At 32.6% G+C, this 20,502-nt stretch overlaps 1 non-coding gene across 1 annotated transcript; it reads left to right on the top strand.

Annotated features, from left to right (window-relative positions):
• Window positions 1-15,199: 15,199 nt before the first annotated feature.
• On the top strand, window positions 15,200-20,213 carry LOC105349081 (uncharacterized). Its single transcript, XR_010715080.1, has 3 exons — window positions 15,200-15,336; window positions 18,986-19,106; window positions 20,040-20,213. It is a non-coding gene; the product is annotated as an uncharacterized protein (transcript).
• Window positions 20,214-20,502: the final 289 nt, after the last annotated feature.

Below are 20,502 nucleotides of genomic sequence, written 5' to 3'. Positions count from 1 at the left end.
CACTCGTTCCTGGGCACTCTATATTAGAAAGTTCTTTCCATCAAAATTAAAACCGCATTTAATTGTTGCATTTCATTTATAAATTAACGTTTTTTAATGACCAAAAACGTCCGATCCAAAGTATCCGCCCGCAATGCATAATGAACCCGTCCTACATTTTCTCCATGACATTAATTAGTGGTTACCTTGCTCTGGAAAGTTCTATACCATTCTATTACCAGAGGTTGCGCTTCGCAAACGTTCTATCCATCAAAACTAAAATCGCGCATTCAGAAAACGATATGCCTTATTCTTTTTATAAACATTTGTCAAATCTGAATTTCAATGTAAACTTGGATCCGCCAACGCATATCTGCCAACTTACTCTTAATTTTGCTATTTCGAGCTGGTTAATCGAAAATAAAAGTAATTTTTTGATTAATTTTAGAATAATTATTTACCAGGTAAAATTCAATTACAGCTTACGGACATCATTTCACCCGCGTTGAAATACCAAAGATGTAAGCAGTTACTCTGGTGCAAGCAAATAGCCTGAGGTGTTATGGGACATCTGTCGATATTAATGTGGATTTATTTTAATTATTATTAGAATATTTTCACTGGTTTAGAATTTTTAAATTTCTTAATTTTTAGCCTAAAGTAGCTTTTAAAAATATTTGGATAGGTAAAAATTGTAACCCCCCCCGGCGGAATTCGAACTCATGACTGACAGATTCGTAGTAAACTCTAAACTACTGCGCTACGCTGTTGATTGACTATGTTGGGAAAGAAACTACTCATATAAATACACTTAATTTTATTGTTTATTTCGATTTCCCATACCACCTTAATTTATAAGTATAGATAATGGTCATTGTTTACAAAAACTTGTACATTGGGTGTTGACAGAGATGCAGACAGGGGCGTCGCGGGAACGAAAACTCTAAATATAGAACAGTAAAAATCTTTCAATCGACACATTGTTGGCTGACAATTTCCCAGCCTCAATGATTATAGAATTAAATTTATCATTTATTTAAGCATACGGGTGTATAGAGAAGCGAACCGTCGAACTAACACAAAAAGTAAACTAAGCTTCATACATGCTACATGTATTATCTCTTCATTCTAAAAGTGTTGCACAAGCAATACATGTCCCCTAACGGCATTCCAAGTCTGTTGTTATATTTGAAAAAAAAAACCCGCAGAGAAATTCATTGCCCTCCACAAAAAAGTATAAAACCTTGAGAAAATGCTTTTTTCATGCTTGAACCATGCGCATATTTGATGCAAATTTCATATATCTCAACATTGAATAACAAATTACAAGTGACTAGTCAACACAAGTTAAGGTTCCTCGACACACCAAAATTTTATTTTATGGATCGATAGAGAATCTTTTTTTGAAACATGATTCCACAAAACAGAGATCAATATCGGCTTTCAGTTATTTTATACGAATTTTTTTGTATTTTTTCAGTGAAATAGGAAAAACTGTTTTGCAGACAAACAGAATATATTAGAGCTTAAAACTTGTTGTCAATTAATGTGTAATATAATTATAAATAAATTCATGCCAAAGATCGTTTGGTCAAGTGCTTAATTTTTTAATTAAAAAAAATATTTCTGAAAATCAAAATTTTAATTCTTTAATATCTTTCTAATCTATGGATAAAATTTTAAAAATAACATATAGTCACATAAACTATTTACTAAACAATGATATTTTTACAAAGAAATTGAAATGAAAATGCGAAAATTTGGAAAAATTGCTATTTATCAAATTTGAACCGATCCCGATTGAAAAAAAACCTGATCCCGATCAGAATTATTTTAAAATTGAAATTTTACAAATAAACTGCATTTTTTTTTCTAAGTAATTGATATAAATTATAAAGTTAGTAAATGACGAAACCATTTTACAGCTAAACAACCTGAAATTTTTGCAAAATTCTGATTCATTCTAACTTTATGTGATTTCGTTCGGGATCAGTTTAATTACAATCGGGATCGGTTCGATTTTAAAATTGTCCATTTTTTCTTTAATTTCACTATTTGCTTTCAATTTCTTGTTGAAATATGATTGTACAGCAATTATTAAATGCGAGTAACAGTTTATCTGCAGCTTTTATCCATAGATTTAAAAAATATCTACAATCCTTTTTTTTCATTTTCATAAATATTTTTTTTACAAAAATATTTCAAAGTTTATCTGGCCGTTTTTGATATGTATTTATAGATAATTGTATTGTGCATTAATTGATAACAAATTTTTAGCTCTAGTATATTTTGTTCGCAGCTAAAACGATGTTTCCGGTTTCTATCAAAAAATACAAAAAAATTCATATAAAATAATCAGAGGCCGATATAGGTTTCATTTTTGTATAATCATTTCTCAAATATGATTCTTCATCGATCCATCAAATAATGCATTGGTGTGTCGAGCCACCTTAAATTAGCGCGATCCTATATATGGAACACCATAGCTGCCTTTTGTGCCTATTTCTTGTGAAGATGGTGCTTTATTATATGTAGATGGTGCTTTATTTTATGAAGATGGTGCTTCTTCTTCACATAAAAAGCACCACCTTCATATAATAAAGCACCATCTTCACATAATAAAGCCCCATCATAAAATAAAGCACCATCTTCACATGAAATAACCACAGCATAATATAATAAAGCACCTTCTTCATTTGAAATAGCCACATAAGGCAGCTATGGCATTCCATACGATCCAATGCCTTTTGCTGTAAGATTTTTTCCAAGCCACATGTGCTACCAGACCAGCCTCCTTAGGTCGTCGACTTACAGTGCTGTATGATGCCTGACCTCCATTCTGTATCCACCTAATTTTAAGCTATAGAATGGTCTTCCTTCTGGTTTGCAAAAATTGTCTCTGAAACATCCTTTCCTCTCTGAGTGTAGATCTAGACATCCTATGTGCCCTGGTGCTGAAGCATCTGCATAGGACCAAGTAGTCTGGTGCCATCATATTGTTTTGAATTGTCTCCTTGCTATGTCTGATGTTGATACTCATTGTTGAACTAGCAGGTTGCAAAGGTTCCTATCTTCCAGTGAGAGGCGCTCAACCTTCTAAAATTCTGACCATTTTAGCTCGTGTGGTTTGAAAATTGTTACTACTATTTATATTACAGTAATTTTAACCGGGTTTTCCAACGAAAAAATCCAGTTATTGAAATGGTGAAAATAACAAAGGGTTCAAGAATTTTACAATTTTAGTAGAGGGCTTCATGGACATTATAACCAGGTATTTAGATTTTAACAGTAGAGAAGAAGATTTTCTACGATTTAATACATTTTAATTATATGACCATATTGGCCCCACCCTAGAGCCTGAACCCCTGACCCAGGGGTCATGAATTTCACAATTTTGGTAGAGGGCCTCATGGACATCATAATCATGCATTTAGTTTTTAACAAATATAAATGGGAGTAGAGAAGATTTTCTAAGATTTAATACATTTTAACTATATATGGCCATATTGGCCCCACCCTAGAATTTCACAATTTTTGTACATGCATTCAGTCTGTTCCTCACGTGTGTGGAAATAGAGAAGATTTTTGAAAATTTGGCTTTTTTATCATATTTGGACCCCAGGGGCGGTAAAGCCATGATTTTCACAATTTAGATTTTTCTTACCATAGAGATGCTTCACACCAAAAATGGTAACGATTGGCCTGGTAGTTTTCAAGAAGAAGTTAAAAATGTAAAATTGTTAACGCACGACGCACGGCTCACGACGACGGACGAAGACCAATTGAAATAGGTCACCTGAGTGACTCGGTTTGCTGCCACATTGACAGCTTTTCACTTGTTTTTTTTAATTGAGGATTCAAAGAATACTAATGTCTGTTATCAAAGTAGAAAGGAATGTAGCAAAACTTATTTTGTTTTTTCATTTTTCAATTTGGTTTTATTAGGTCTCCTATTGAGTTATATTTCTACAATGCATAGCAAGGGTTATCCTCTTGTTTAAAGGTGAAACATACATACATTAGAGAATATTTTAATTATTTGAACTTCAAAATTGTAAAAAAAAGGGAACCGATTGGATCTAAGTTCAGCTAAAAATTGCGCCAAGGTGACCTAGAGGGCGCAACTTTTAATATGATAACTTATTGTTGAAGAAAAAATTAATCCAGTTTGCCTAAATATGTATTCAGTATCATTTTGACATAATATAACATGGGGGTCAGTGATGTCAAATTTTAGATATAGGGCTTCAAAGGTAAAATTCTCGCAAAATTTGGCTTAAAAAAATTCAGACATGTTCTATATATATGCATGATTTTATGCTAAACGGCTATCACATTCTCAAGATTTGATTTTGTACATGTCACACAGAACCTATAAGATATGTTACAAACCTATCAAATGTTAAAACTGAATAATGATTAAAGTATAATAAAAAGAAAAGTATATTGAAAATTTATAAAATTGCTTGTTTCTGTCATTTTCGTCTAAAAAACCTTCCGCACGAAAAAATAGTTCCCCAAAAAACTTGTTTGTTTCTTGAATTCAAATGGATTTTCTTTATGAATGTTGTGTAATTATGAAATAATAATCTATCTGTGATGATTAAATAAATAAAATCATATTCATTTTAGATATAATGATCATCAGAGCAATGAAATCAAAACATGAGGAGTGAGATACCTTAAGGAATGAGTCTTCTCGTTTTCAAACATACCTCTTATAATAAGAAATTGATGAAATTTTGACACAGTAAAACAGATCATATAATCAAATGATTTAATCAGTTTAATCAAATGTGACCTCCTTGTTTTCGCATAAAAGTCAGGTCAAGACCTTTTTCATCAACTTAAAGGATGACAAAAATAAATGTAGTTCCTTGCAGTTATGTAGACATATGTTAAAGATATGAAGATTCTATTCTTCAATGAAATGATAGAATATCAGAATGTCTATCAGCGTATATTAATTAATTGGAATAAATATGAATCTAAAATTGATATTGCTTAGCCCGCATTTCTTCTAATTTTGGTAATTTTTGAAGATATTTATTATTTTTTTTATGCTTCCAATATTAAAATACAGTATTTTTTTTTATTTTACGTATTAAGGAAGTATGGGACTCACGATTTTGAATCTACTGCGCAACTCCGAAATACGTAAACCAATTCGCAGTCGTTAAATCTGTTGGTTCAATACTAAGCTATTAAACTATAGATTTTACCGTAGAAATGATTTTATAGCCTCTATTTCCAATATAAAACAAAAATAAATGATTAAAAAGTTTAATCTAACGCAAAAGTCTTATTTTACGACATAAAAATCGGTTTTCGGCAATGTAAACAGATGGGTAGTGACAGCTCGTTTGCCACAATCATTTTGCTACAATGCGGAGGAAACGTGGGTTTGAATCTACTAAGAAGACTACACAGTACATGAATGTTGCTAATGCCCAGAAGAAAAAATGGTCTAATGCCCAAGCAGACGCTATAGAACAGACTGATCACAGTTTCGTTGATCTACAGTTGTAGGAAGCTGAAGATGACAAGACGCCAGCGAAAGCGATCTGTCTGGGTATGTCGTACATTCTTGATACTTGTAAATTGAAAAAATTGTAATTTTTGAATAAAAGCAAGTGGAGCTAAGAAATTAGCATTTTTATCTAAATTGATATGTGCATTGATTTTGTTTTTGTTCTATACCAGTATACCGGCGTAATGCACAGGTGCTTAACCATGCAGTTAATTGGGTCTTTTGCTCATGAAGATGTACGAATGTATTTGCGTAGGAGCAAAGGCTCAAACACCTGTGGTGTAAGCCATAATTAAAATAAATACATATGAACATTTATAAAAATTAATCTGAAGTATATATAGGAGTTTGTATATGTATCAATGAAAAAAAAGACAGATTGACCACCTTAGATAATTATATTTACATATTCCAGTGTCTTTGTCTGCACTACAAATCGATTTTGTACTGTACAGACCAATAGGTATTGTTAGGGGCAAGCAGGGTTTGCATATTAATCAAAAGAAATGAAATCCATTTAAAAATACATCAATATTTTGATATTAAATCGTACAACTGCTGAAAATTACATAATTATATGCAATGAAAAATCATTCTTTGAATATTATAAATTGATAATTTTGAGTCGGGCCTGAAGTAAAAAATAATTATTTACTTCCCTTATCTTATATTATCAGTTACTATATCCCTCGCCCAGAAAATATAATTGTCTGTTGACTCATGACTGACGTTCAATGTTATATCTGATTTTAAGTCTGCATTTTTATGCATTGTAATACCATGTACATATTGATAAACTTTGTTGTTTTGTGTTGTTGTTTTTTTCATTATATAAACATCACATAAAAGTTTACAAAAATATATCAATAATTCCCAAAATGTGAAAGGATATTTAAGATGAAGAGTGAGAAAAAGATATGGAGATTATGATGTTGAGAGAGAGAGAGACAAAGAGAGAGAGAGAGAGAGAGAGAGAGAGAGAGAGAGAGAGAGAGAGAGAGAGAGAGAGAGAGAGAGAGAGAGAGAGAGAGATATTACTCATTTTGTTTGAAATGAAAAACAAAAAGCTTGTCAAGATCGAGCATATATATTGTAATCAGGCTAATGAATAAATGATGTTTTCTATATTGATAGAAATATTTATTATACATGAAATTTTCCTATTGTTATATGGATCAACTTCTTATTAATATTTTTTCATGGTGCCAAAAAAATTTGAATGTGAAAACTTCAAGATAATAAGCATAGATCTGTTTACTTATAATGCTTAATAATACAAATGTTGACCATGAAGAGGTTGTTAAACGTCTGATTGTGGTTTGAGACAGGGGAGGGGAGGTGTGGAATTGGCATGCCTTTGCAACTTTCACATGCTGTAAATATCCAAACTTATGGACTTTCAGCAATACTAAAGGGTAAATTCGTCAAGGTGGCCAACTTGGTTTTGTTCCACATGTTTTTGCCAATTTCAAGCAAGTAAAAGGTAACGCTAGTACAGTTTATTTATATATATATATATATATATATATATATATATATATATATATATATATATATATATATATATATATATATATATATATATAATATTTTATTTTTCCTTTAGATCCCTGCTCAAATACAAACTGTGGACAAATGAACCATGTACCTACAGGAAAAAAGCATGGCCATGTGTGGGATGTCAACACAAAACTAGCAGCTGGTATGTAAGATGCAAATGAAATTTCTAAATGGATATTTCACTCAACAAAATTTTGTTTTATTATTTATACAATCATCTCCTTTTACAGCAATGATTCACTCAGGAATAGAAAAAAGGCAAATTAACAGTCTCCTTTCAACATTGAATATACCAGCAGTCTGTCACAAAACACTTCCTCGTCGTGAGAAGGAGATTGGTGCTGCTGTTAATTTTGTTGCCCAAGATTCAACAGAGAGAGCTTTGAAAAAAGAAATAGATCTAACAGAGAAGTATGATCACAATTTTCAAATACATTTTTAGTTCACAGAGTAAATCAGCTAGCGTTCCATTTTAAATTCCTTTGTTATTCCATTTATGATGTAACAAAGATTTTGTGTAGCATCTGCAAAAAGGGATTTAATTTTTATAAGGCATAGAATAATACATATCTCATATACCACAGTTTAACATCCAACATCACCTTACTTCACTTCTATTTGATAAATAAATGACATGATACTCCTCCGGTCAGATCACACACTTTGTTAAAAAAATATAATGATATCAGTCTGCATGTGCCTCAAAATTTATCTTGTTTTATCTTGTTTTATCTTTTACTAAAATGTCAAAATGTAATTGATGGAAACGCATCAGAAGACTGTCCTCAATATATCTATAGTTGATAAGTAGCTAATAATTGTTGGAATCATGGCAGTACGTGGAAACATCCTATTATATTTACATTCTACATAATCTTGGCGTGTAAAGTGTGTTGAAAGCTACGGCAGTTATAACAGTGTAATGCATACAGGGTACTCGAAGGTTAAATGGCAAGTTTTATTGTGACGTCACAAACGTTGCATGAACGCTGTAAACTGCAACATCACAAGCGAAAAATCAAAGTTCACGCTTGTGGCTGTTATAGTGGCTCTTCCATTAATATGAACTTATCCTTAGGACAAGATAGGAATTTTAAGGTATAAAACACATTTGCAGACAAGGCAGGAAGTTTAAAAAATGTAAATATAAGCATTAAATCATGATTTTTTGAAAGATACAGTCTCATAACTGCAGCAATGTGTGCATACAAATTATCATAATGCGCTAACGCGTGTTACTCAATTTGTATGTAGACACCGCTGCATTTATGAGACTGCGTCTTTCAAAAAATCATGATTCAATGCTATATCATTACGAGGTTAGACCAAACTAAAATTATGATCTGCTTCAGAATTGCCCCCGTCTCATTGAAATCATACATGTACTTTCATATTTCATTTTTTGTGTAATTACTGCAAATGTTTAAAAGAGTTTCATTTAGTTATGTTACATGTTGACTAGTACTGCCTTTTTTAATTAATAGGAACAGGGGAAAAGATGGATTGATTGTTAGTGTTGATGCTGGTTGACAGAAGAGAGGGAGTGGGAGGTCATAAGATTTTTCTGAGAAATTTTCTTTAAGGTCTAGCATTTTAATAGTGAGACATTTAGTGTTCAAGTAAAATTGGCACGAAATTAAAAAAAACAGACCAGAGGAATTTCAGACTGCCATATCTTTTTTTCTGATTCATTGACATATGAGTGTCTCATTTTCCAGTGAAAGCATAAGATTTGAACATTTAATAACAGTTAAAAAACAAGACTTTTGATTATATCAAAATATATTTTTGACCATTTTGCAGTTAAGGTCAACACAAAAAGCAACAAATTAGAACCATGCAGAGGAAATTCGGTTGCAGTTTGTAAAATACGGAGGAGGCGTTGACAAATTTTTTTTGCGAAAAATCATTCTTCTTTTAATGTGTTAGGAAGAGCGTATAAGAAAAATGAAATCAAATAATTGCAAACACCGTAGCATTGCTTCATTTCTGTTGCAAGCGGTGTATTTTAATGAGCTAGAGCATTTCCAACAAGGGTATGTTTGGGTACCGTTACCATGGAAACAAACAAATTGACCTATTAGTTTTTTTTTTATATTCTATTAGAAAAAATTGCTTATTAAATTCATAGCCATGTTTGATGCTTGTGGTGTGCAATGCCATGTTTTAAAAAAATAATGGGTGTCTGTTTTGCATTAGTATATCGAGCCAGTTTCAAGAAATATTCTGCATAAAATAGTCTAGTCTGTTTCACCATTGATGTTTTTACTAGGTCAGGCGGGGATCGAAAATTAATCATCAGGAGGGATCTCTTTTTTAAGCATGTTAGTTGTAGCAACAGCAAACAAAAACTAATTTTTGTATATTCACATTTTTTGTATATTCACATTTTATTCACCAATTCATGAAGATAAAGTTTTAAATCAATAAACCTCTAGATTTTATATTTGACTACAAGAACCTAGATACTGTGAAATAGACTATATACACGAGGTACGATTTTTACTGCGAAACTGAAAGGGTCAAATAAAACCACGTGGTCAGAAATTTGAATGACAATAAGTGTTAATAAGACTTTCAATAAAGAGATAAATTGACAGAAAAGCTAATATATTGATAATTTAAAAGGGCATGGTCACGATTTTGGTCAGAAATTATTTTTCCGATTATTAAGTCACCCGAGTAAACTCAGGTGATCTATTGCTATCCGTTTTCGTCCGTCGTCGTGCGTCGTCCGTTAACAATTTTACATTTTTAACCTCTTAAAAACTACAAGGCTGATTGTTACCATTTTTGATGTGAGGCATCTCTTACTTAGTAAGAGGAATCTAAATTGTGAAATCCGTGGCTCTACCAGCCCCGGGGCACCACAAGTGGGGCCAAATATGCAAAAAAAAAGCCAAATTTTCAAAAATCTTGTTCTTTACTCCCACACGTAATTAAAAAAACTGGTTGCATGGTTATGATGTCCATGAAGCCATCTACCAAAATTGTGAAATTCATAGCCCCTCGGTGAGGGGTTCTGGCTCTAGGGTGGGGCCAATATGGCCATATAGTAAAAATGTATTAAATTTTAGAAAATCTTCTTCTCTACTTCCATATATATTTGTTAAAAACTAAATACATGATTATGATGTCCATGAAGCCCTCTACCAAAATTGTGAAATTCATGGCTCCTGTTTCAGGGGTTCAGGCTCTAGGGTGGGGCCAATATGGCCATATAGTAAAAATGTATTAAATCTTAGAAAATCTTCTTTTCTACTTCCATATATATTTGTTAAAAAGTAAATGCAAGATTATGATGTCCATGAAGCCCTCTACCAAAATTGTGAAATGCATGACCCCTGTCTCAGGGGTCAGGCTCTAGGGTTGGGCCAATATGGCCATATACTAGTACCAAAAATGTATTAAATCTTAAAAAATCTTCTTCTTTACTCCCAAACATGTTGGCAAAAATCTGAATACATGGTTATGAGATCCACTAACTCCTCTACCTAAATTGTGAAATTGACTTCATAATTATGTTTACCAGGAAGTCCTCTACTAAAACTTTAAATTTCATGTCCCCTGGAGTATGGGTTTTGACTCTAGCGCAGGGCCAAAATGGATGTATAGGTGTTAATGCAATTATCTTCTTTACTCTCACACACCTGAAAGGAAAACTGAATTCATGATTTTGTAGACACGATCTTTAAGTTTTTCGCCAAATTTATAGGTTTCATAGTTCTTTCTGAAAGATTTCAGGCAGGGAGGTTGTCGTCATTACAAATTTATAATTTTTCTACTCCTGAATGAAACCCAATTAAATAAATATATGAGACTCCTCGACAAGTTGGTGTATGGGTTATATGCTACTCAGGTGACCGTTAAGGCCTATTGGCCTCTTGTAATGTTCAGAATGCCTTCGTAAAGTCCCTTATACAATTAGCGCACGAGCACTTTGCGATCGGAATATTTTAAATCGCACGAGCTCTCGCATTCGTTGCATGCGTTTAAGTGCTCGCATCAAGTCTCCTCAAAATAGTGGACATGCACACTATTTAGACGTTGACCAAATGCGATCCAAATCATCGGAGTGCAAGGTAAAGCCCCTTTCACAATTGGCTCTCGAGCAGAAGCGACCAAATATTCGTGCGACCGAAAAAATTAGATATGAATCGCCAATTGTTGCCAAAATAATCGCATACGAAAAAAGTATTCGTACGAAATTCGTACGAATTTCGCACGATCTAAGCGAGCGTTGTGCGAGGTAAACGCATCGAATCTTGCGATATATCTTGCGTCTGTATGCGACTGTTGTACAATGAAAGCAACTGTTGAAAGATAATACGATAGGAACGCGCGAGAGACTAGGTGATCGGACGATTGAACGTGCGCCAATGTGATTTGACGTGCGAGTATGCCTTCTATGATACGAATGATCGTGCGAGTCAGCGGGGGCATGTACACCGCCCATATTCATATTCATATACATAGTTGAAAGCGAGAAAAGATGCCGCCCAAGAGGGTACAAATATGCAGCAGCATTTATTATTATACCTCAATATGATTATTCTATTATATCTAATTGGTCTAGAAAGTCACGTGACAGGGAGATATCATAGGAATGAAAAAGCAAATATGAGCATACGATGTAGACAATTATGATTAAATCAAAAATATTTAATCATTATGATTCTCTTTATAAATCATAAAAATCCTAATCCGTGGGTGGGGGGAGGGGTAGTATACCTATATTTCCAAAAGAGAAAAAAACTTACCCAAATTTTTCCTCTCAAAAATCATGAAATTCCTAATCCGTGCTATGTTTCTAATGGTTAGGTATAACTTTGCCCCCCCCCCCCCGGGTCCGACGTCTATGTAAAGAGAATCATAATGATAAAATATTTTTGATTTTATCATAATTGTCTACATCATATGCTTATATCGGCTTTTTCATTCCTATGAAATCACCCTGTCACGCAACTTTCTAGACCAATCAAATATAATAGAATAATCATATTGAGGTATACATGTAATAATATATGATGCTGCATCTCTGTTTCTTCTTGGGTGCATGTTCGCTTTCAACTATTTCTACTAAAGAGCGTCGGAAATGGGCGGTATATACCCCCTCTCACTCGCACGAGCATTCGTACCATGGAACGCATGATCGCAAGTCCAATCGCATTGGCGCACGGTCAATCGTCCGATCATCTGGTCTCTCGCGCGATCCTATCGCATTATCTTTCAAAAGTCGCTTCCATTGTATAACAGTCGCATATAGACGCAAGATATATCGCAAGATTTAATGCGTTTACATCGCACAAGACTCGCTTAGATCGGCTAAATTTCGTACGAATACTTTTTTCAAATGCGATTATTTCGGCAACAGTTTACGATTACTATCTATCTTTTTTCGGTCGCATGAATATTTTGTCGCTTCTGCTCGTGCGCCAATTGTGAAAGGGGCTTAAGATTAAAGTCTTAAACGTTAGAAACTGTTATTTTATGCTTAGAATGTATAAGGAGATAGACAAATCAACGCAAAAAAGATTTTTTACCGGTGTATTGAATCTATGTAAAGAAAAACAAGACACAAGCCTTGTTTACATGACGAAGAATTGCAAGCCCTGTATCTTGCTTATAACTCTACAAATGACTCTCAAATTTGATATGATCATTAGAAATGCATTCCTAAAGCATTGTAAATAATAAAAACAGATAGAAAGAATTTGGCTAAAATCGTGACAATGCCTCTTTAATACGAGAGAAAAACTGATTTTAGTGAATTTTTCAGAACAAATCAATGTTTAGGATGGACGCTTTAACAATCTTAAAAAATGAAATTTGATAGGCAAATCTTATTTTAAAAACAAATTCTGAAACCTAAGTATCATACCATTAGTTCACATTAGTTTAAAAATCAAACATTAATGTAATTGTTTTAAAAATGCTCAAACAGATTCACTAATCTACAGCAATTCTGAATTGCGACACGTGATATTTTCCTACGCCAACATTCCGCCAAAAAATAGTCCTCGTTAGATTCTAAACATTGATTACTATTTCTATGCCAAGTTCTCTGATGGTAAATAAGAAAAAAAATGCAATTATAATTTCCTTTCATCTTGATTTAAATGACAATTAATCAAGTTTTCGTTTGTACAATTCGAAAACCAGAAAAGACTCCTTCCTTAACTTAGAATTAAGTGTGTGTCATGACCATTATCTTATGACACAGTGAAACATCCAAAACCCGACGAAATATAACTCTGCAAAGACGTTTTAGGAAAGAGCTTATTACCTTTTTTTCTGTCAAGTCTACCTCATTTTCCCTTAATAAGCTTTGACCAGATGGAGTTATCTTTGATAGCGAATGACCCCCCCCCCCAAGAGTTGATTATTATATACTTATATGAAAATATATTAATAGTTTTTTCAATATACTACGAAATACCATACTTATTTGTATTCAAAGCAAATCACGGGAAGTAAGCAGCATTTTCTTATTTCTTATCGAGTGATATAAATCGACAGTTGTCACCTGCATTTTGCACGAAACGACAAAAAGGATATTCTCAATACGTCGTTTTATTAGACCTTGAATTAACTTATAAAATGTAAGATTTTATAATGAGATGTAAATGGGAAAATGTATATAAATAATTAAGGAGGTTTTATTGATTCATATTATCTTTGATTATCTTTGTTAAAAAAGGAAAATTATCGAAACAATTTTAGCGTAAGCGTGAACATAGAAAAAAGAATTTACTATCTAACTAAAGTTCAAATTTATCTTTTGCGTCTAAATTTGAATTTTAAAAGGATAGATTCGTTGATCCTTTTATGAAATAAATGAATTATTATTGCGCATTTCTCGTCTCCAATATTTAAGTTTAATTAAGAGTTTTAAAAAAGGTGAAAGATAGTTGAATTTATATTAAAAATAAGTGTATAAACAGTTTTATCATGAAATTGCCATCAAATTGACTTTATAATGTTAATAATAAAGATTATCTTATTTTGATAAATTAATGTTCTGTGGCAAAATATGGACGTTTTCCGATGGATTTTGACTTGGACACATCAAGCGCAGGCTTGTCAAGTACCATTTCAAGTATGATGCGTATATGATCAGAAACGTGTGTAAAAGGCGTCCTTGAGCTGACCTTCCAAATGCAAAATATTGAGAGAAAATGACAGTATTTTCATTTGATTGCAAAATTGTTGGTATTAGCTCATTTAGGTGACGTCGTAGATAAAGAGGTAATGGGCAATGAAGATTAATATCAAGGTTAAAGTAAAGGCATACTCTGTTTAAAGTTTTCTGAAGATATGTTTTTTTACGACAATATTTTTGAAAGTTGTAAAATTTCGGGGGCAGACATTTGATCAAACCAGATATAGTCATTTAGTTGGATCAAATAGTTTTCCGAAAACATTGAACAGGTTCTCAATCGGCCATCATGTATACCTATTGGTTTGTCCTTCCAACCCCTTACATAGGCGTAAAGCACAATTTCGCGATAAAGCATCTACTCCAATAAACAATTTAGGATGATATTTATCTCTTACGTAAACGATAAAAGGATCAAAATTATATAATTTTTATTTTATTAGTTTATGATGAATTTTTGATTACAAATTTGGCTTGGAGTAATGCTCAACACATCTGGCGAATAATTACTGCAATTGGTGTTTCTTAACATGGTGCTCGGTAAACAGTCCATTTCAAGCACGTAGCATGGGGGTGGGGAGGGGGCTCAACATTTAGAGAACATTTTTCTTATTTTCTTAGATTTACAGAGAGATACTTTAATTATCATGGGGTTTCCTCCTCCACCACTTTGGGTACATGTTATAAATTAAGTAAAAAAACAGGAAATCAACAGTGATATTGTTATAAATATACCCACTTTCTTTGCACTGATTAGAATTATAATTATATGCGGTATGCGCTTTTCTATTGCTTGTCAAGAAATTTCGGGTGAGCCCTCCCTTCCCCCCTTCAAAATCGATGCTACGTGCGTCACTTGATATGTTGATTGCGAAACAAATTACAAGTAATCTTCTACAAAGTCTATCATAATATAGAATTCTGTCCTTTTTGTGTAATTTTAAAAGTGCGCGTGATTACGACCAACTTGGTATAAAACCATGACCGGATTTATTCAAGTTGCTTGATACAAGTTCAGCTGAGATGGAGCGTTTAACAATCTTTGTCTCCATTTTCTGTGTTCTTTTTGTTTACTCTGAAGCGGGTTGTTGGGGTGAGAGAGGAAATGGTAAGTACTTTGAACAAATTTAGGGTAATTCAGAACAACAATTGGATTTTTTTCGTTTACAGTTTTTAGCTCAGATTAAGTTTCTATAGGATGATAGATATAAAATCATATAAAATCATTGAGCTGATAGCTCAAGTGAGCTATTATGATCACATTCTGTCCATCGTCCGTCTGCAAACTTTTTATATTTTAAACTTCTCTAAAACCGTTTGGCCAATTTCAATCAAATTTGTTACAAATCATCCTTATGGAAAGGCAAATATAAATTGCTGGAATGAAAGACAGATCTTTATTCAAAGCGGAGAAATCCTCGAAACTGTAGAAAAGGAGAGATGCAATTTTTTTTAAAAATCTTCTTTTCAAGAACTACTGAGTCAAATTTAACGTAATTTAGCATAAATAATTCTTATGGAAAAGGAAAATATAAGCTGCAAAAACTATGAGCTAATTTTGTTTCAAACCTAAGTATTACGAAAATAATAATAAAGGAAAGGCGTATTTCAATCAGTTTATAGCTTCGGGTTCGGTATTCCATACTTCTATGTTTAAAGCAGCCATGACGTATGAAAAACGGGTCGATCTGACAAAGATGACTTTATTTGTTGTGCAACAGTTCGCATGCGAAGGGAATCTTTGAAAAATGCAAAATACATTGGTGCCGATTTTGTGAAGTAAATTGAGGTTAAATATTTTAATGCGTTGACAGTTTTCGCATATGACGGTGGTGTTACTAGCTTGTTATGATTTTCGTTTTGTTTTCATTATTTATGCTTTGTAACCTGGGGAACAAAAGCCTGTATTTTGTAGTTTTTACGTATCAAATCAAACAGAGACTTCGGTTAATCAGACAGTTGACTGTTTACCTGCGCAAGTTAAGCAAAATCTGATGTATTAACAAAGTACTAAAATATAATTCATTCTATCGGTAATTCGGTATAATCTTTTGCGTAATGGTTAATTAATGTGTTTTGTTGAGATGTTTCAGCATTTTCTCGAGTTTATTCAGTTTAAAACAGAGTTTAATATCACTGACGGAAATGTGTAGATATATATTAGACTCATGTTGAAAAAAAAATAAATTGTGCTCTTTATTTGTTATAGTGCATGTTTCTTCTGTTAAATTGTTTACAATGTTTATTTACTAACCATATCTGAGTGTTAAGTTTTGAATTATAAGCAAGATACAGAGCTTTGCTGACAATTCTTTGTTTGTACCCAGATCTGAGGCCATTCTTTTTTGTTTGTTCATATTTTAAGTGCTGAATAGGAAATTCCAAGTTAAAAATCTTAAGCTGAATGTAATAAACTCATGTGAACAAAATATGACTCAAACCTAGCATAAATGTGAGCTCTGAATCTTGCTTATAATTCTACGATTGACGCTGAAATTTTGGTTGATCATTAGAAATAATTCGCTAAACGTTAAATACTTTTATTAAAGGATGATATGCTGTAACTACTCTCTGTGGCCCCCTCTTTATACAATGAATAATATGAAATTGACATCAATTTTGATAGTTTTTCAGACACGAGTAAATATAAACGACACCGTTAAAACAGTTTCTATAGTTCTGACTCATTTCTGTTACGGGGATAAAGACATTATCGCCAATCCTTAGAAAATATTATAGCAAAAAATTATCCTGGGTTGTAGCCATTGTTGTTTTTGAATAAAGATGATAATAATAGGAGGGCCTTAGTAAAGTAGAGTGATATGCCTGTCAATACATTGATTTTTATGGCTCTTTAACATGTCACGTGACAGCATTTAACATTCCAGTGTATTCATCAATCAAGTGTTAGTAAGGTTATAAAAGTCACACGAGTTTACGCCAGGTAAACAACAGTCGTTTAATTACAATGGGGAAGAGAAATTAAATTTTTGAATGTTTTTAATCTGAGAAATTAGGCGCATTGAGGTACAATTATCTTCTTCGCACCAATAGAACATTTTTAATAAAATACAAAAACTCTCATAATATATTAAAAAAAAATTCAATAACTAGTAAGTAGTTGATGAAGGAAATGTACCTATATGTTCTCATATATTTTGATCGTTTTATAAAGTGGGGGAGGGGGGGGGATGAAATGAAAATTTAGGGAATTTGAAGTTAACAGTGTACCCCTACCAAATGTTTAGTTTTATATCTTGCGTAGGATTTTCTTATTCTCGGTAAAAATAATATTCCATAAAGGTACAATGTCAAATATTACGTGTATGCAAAAATAAGTGTAAAATTCGAATACTTTTACAATATTTTTATTTGTAATTCTACCGAGGGGCCATATGACACAATATCTTTTGAACGCCAATTTAACGTCATTGGTGCTTAGGTGAGCGATGTGGCCCCATGGGCCTCTTGTTTTTGAACTAATAGAAAAGTTCCGAGTCCAAAGCTATATTACGGCAAATAAAAAGTTAAGTGTTACCGGAGAAGTTCATAATTTGAATTAATATTTAGTCTAAAATGAAAGAGATTTGAGCGCATCATACAAGACAGTGAAAGAGGTATGCGGTGAATTATGTGAAATCCTCAATTTGTCAAAATATATCCTTGCATTAATAATGTTTTGGAAATTACAAGTTATCTTTGGTTCTCTCATTCTGCTGCCCAATGATACTATACCATATTAAAAAGTCGTGACAAATCAATATAAACATTTTATCTAACTAAAACCGTAATATTTTGGAATATGTACATATTAAAGCAATATGAGCTGTGTTTTTTAGAATTTTATTTTGATGCAAAAACCTGTAAGTATGATTAGTTTGCATGTAACTTAAACTTTTATGATTATCGTGATTTGAAAAAATCATTGATTTTTGTCAGAAGGAAAATTTTTCTGCTAAGGAATATATAGCAGATCAATTTTTGTACAGGACGACAATTATTTAAGAAATGAACTCAATGTCTACCCAAGTTATACTCGTATAACCTGGGTTGGGGCAATTTACGCTTTATAATCCGCGAAGCGGATTATAAAAAAGCGTAAATTGCTCCAACCCAGGTTATACGAGTATAACTTGGGTAGATATTGAGTTCATTCCTTATAATTTAATTTTCTGGAATTTGCTGTACAAATTGAGTCCGTTTTACTTTTAAAAATGATATAAATCTGTTCAAAATTCAAACGTAACGTCAAGTGAATTAGTACGTTGGTGCATTGTGACGTGTCTTGTGACGTGCAAACCAGGTTATACAAATTTAACTAAATTTTTCTATCCAATCAAATGCCGCGTTACAACCATAATTAAATTATTAAATTTTGCTCCAATTTAGGCTTCTTAAAGACTTTTTCCCACAAAAATATGGCAAACAGATATTTAAAACAATGATATTTCTTGTCATTTTAGTTGGAAATAACATTTTCGTAAAAAAGAATTTCAACCAAAAAATTGCAGCTCATACTGTTTTAATGTTTGTCTTAATGATAATAAATGAATATGTTTACTTATAACGCACTGTTAAATCTTTATATTTCAAATTAAGTGCGTTAATATGGTCGCAAAAAATGCATGTTGAATTTTTTATAAGTGCCTGGATTTTGTCTATCATTTAATGCATTCAGAGATGCGTTACCAAAATTCTCAAGCAACATATTTTCTTTAAAACAAATTGTTTATTCTAATGTTTTCCTTTATTTTTAGGGTACTATTGTCCATATAAAGGAAGAGCTATTATGCCAGGCCGAAGTTATGAAAAAACAACTGGTCCAAACTGTTTTAAGTGCACATGTTCTGAAGATGGAAAATCTTTAAACTGTTGCGAGTGAGATATTTTAATCATTTGTTTCAATGATTAAGGTGCAAATGCAGTTAATTAAACAACAAAATGTCTTTGTTCAATCAATCGGAATATGAAGGTGGCAACATTGCAGAAAAAATACATCACCCGCGTTAGCGGACCGCGGGTTATGTAAAAAAAAATCTACAATGATCACTACCTTCATAACCCGAATGAATCACCAAAGGAAGCATTTATTTGTTTACATTTACTTTTTTTCAACAAATTTATTAATTGATTATCAAAAAATCCAAAATCCAACTTTTATTCCTGGCGACTTTATTTTACGATTTACATGTGCTTCCAATGAACTGGTTTGTGATGACTATTTTTCGCACCCGAGCCTGATTCAGACCCGTGTTGTTATAACATCCATATGACAGCGGTTGGCTCGCGGCGAGAAATATTCGCGATGACAAAGCCCTTGAGGAAAATTCCCGCACGCGAATATAAGTTACTTTACAGTAAATGAACTAAATTGCTGTTAATGAACATCCGTACGTTAGCTAAAAGAGACCGATAAATCGTCTCCTATGGGAGTTTGAATCTGGCATCATGATGAATATTTCGTGCTATCGGTGATTTTTCTTAGGTCGCTGTAGGTTTCAAGGAATCGATAAACGGGGCGTGTAGATTTTAGTCTAGTCTGTTTTTAACAGCTATAAATTAACAGTTTCCCTAGAAATAGATGGAATCATATTAGATTGATGTAAATATTTGGACTTAAAATATTTTTGGTAGTCACTGGTTCTGCAGATAGTAGTTAAACCTTTGTACACATGCTGAGTAGCTGTCTAGCTTTACATGAATATATATTTTTTCATGTAAACTAATATTTTAAGTCTAAAATTTTATGAATCCAAATGAAATGATAAAACAATTAAATTTCTAGTTTTACACCTGTCATTTCTGTTGCAGCACTAGCACGATCATCACAAGCTTTCCGCCAGACAAATGTAAAGTAATATTGGTGGGATGTGACGAGGTAGCTGTCAGCAAATTCGACGAAAGCAAGCCCTGTCCAGGTCAAACATCAGGCATTAAAGGATGAAATGTGTAAACATTTACAAATAAACAATTATTGTCAAGTAACCAGACAATCAAGTAGTTATACTTAAGTTAAGTTGACTGGCAATTTCAACATTAAATAAGAAAATTAACATATTTTCCTTTAGAAAAAAAAGATGGCTTTGTAAAATATTTTTCAAAGCTTTCTAAGCCTTTTCATTACCTTTTCGCTAATTGTAAACCGTAAACTGCCTGAAGTTTTGGTAGAAGTAAAAAGGACAGTATATAGTATGGGCCTAAAATGGCCCCTAAAATGAATATCATCATTTTACTGTAATTCTTTGTTTTCTTTGTACATATATATATAGGTGAT

This window comes from Magallana gigas, chromosome 6, assembly GCF_963853765.1.
Source record: "Magallana gigas chromosome 6, xbMagGiga1.1, whole genome shotgun sequence".
NCBI lineage: Eukaryota > Metazoa > Mollusca > Bivalvia > Ostreida > Ostreidae > Magallana > Magallana gigas.
Note: the sequence above shows the minus strand (reverse complement) of the source record. Positions and strands in the feature narration are given on the sequence as shown.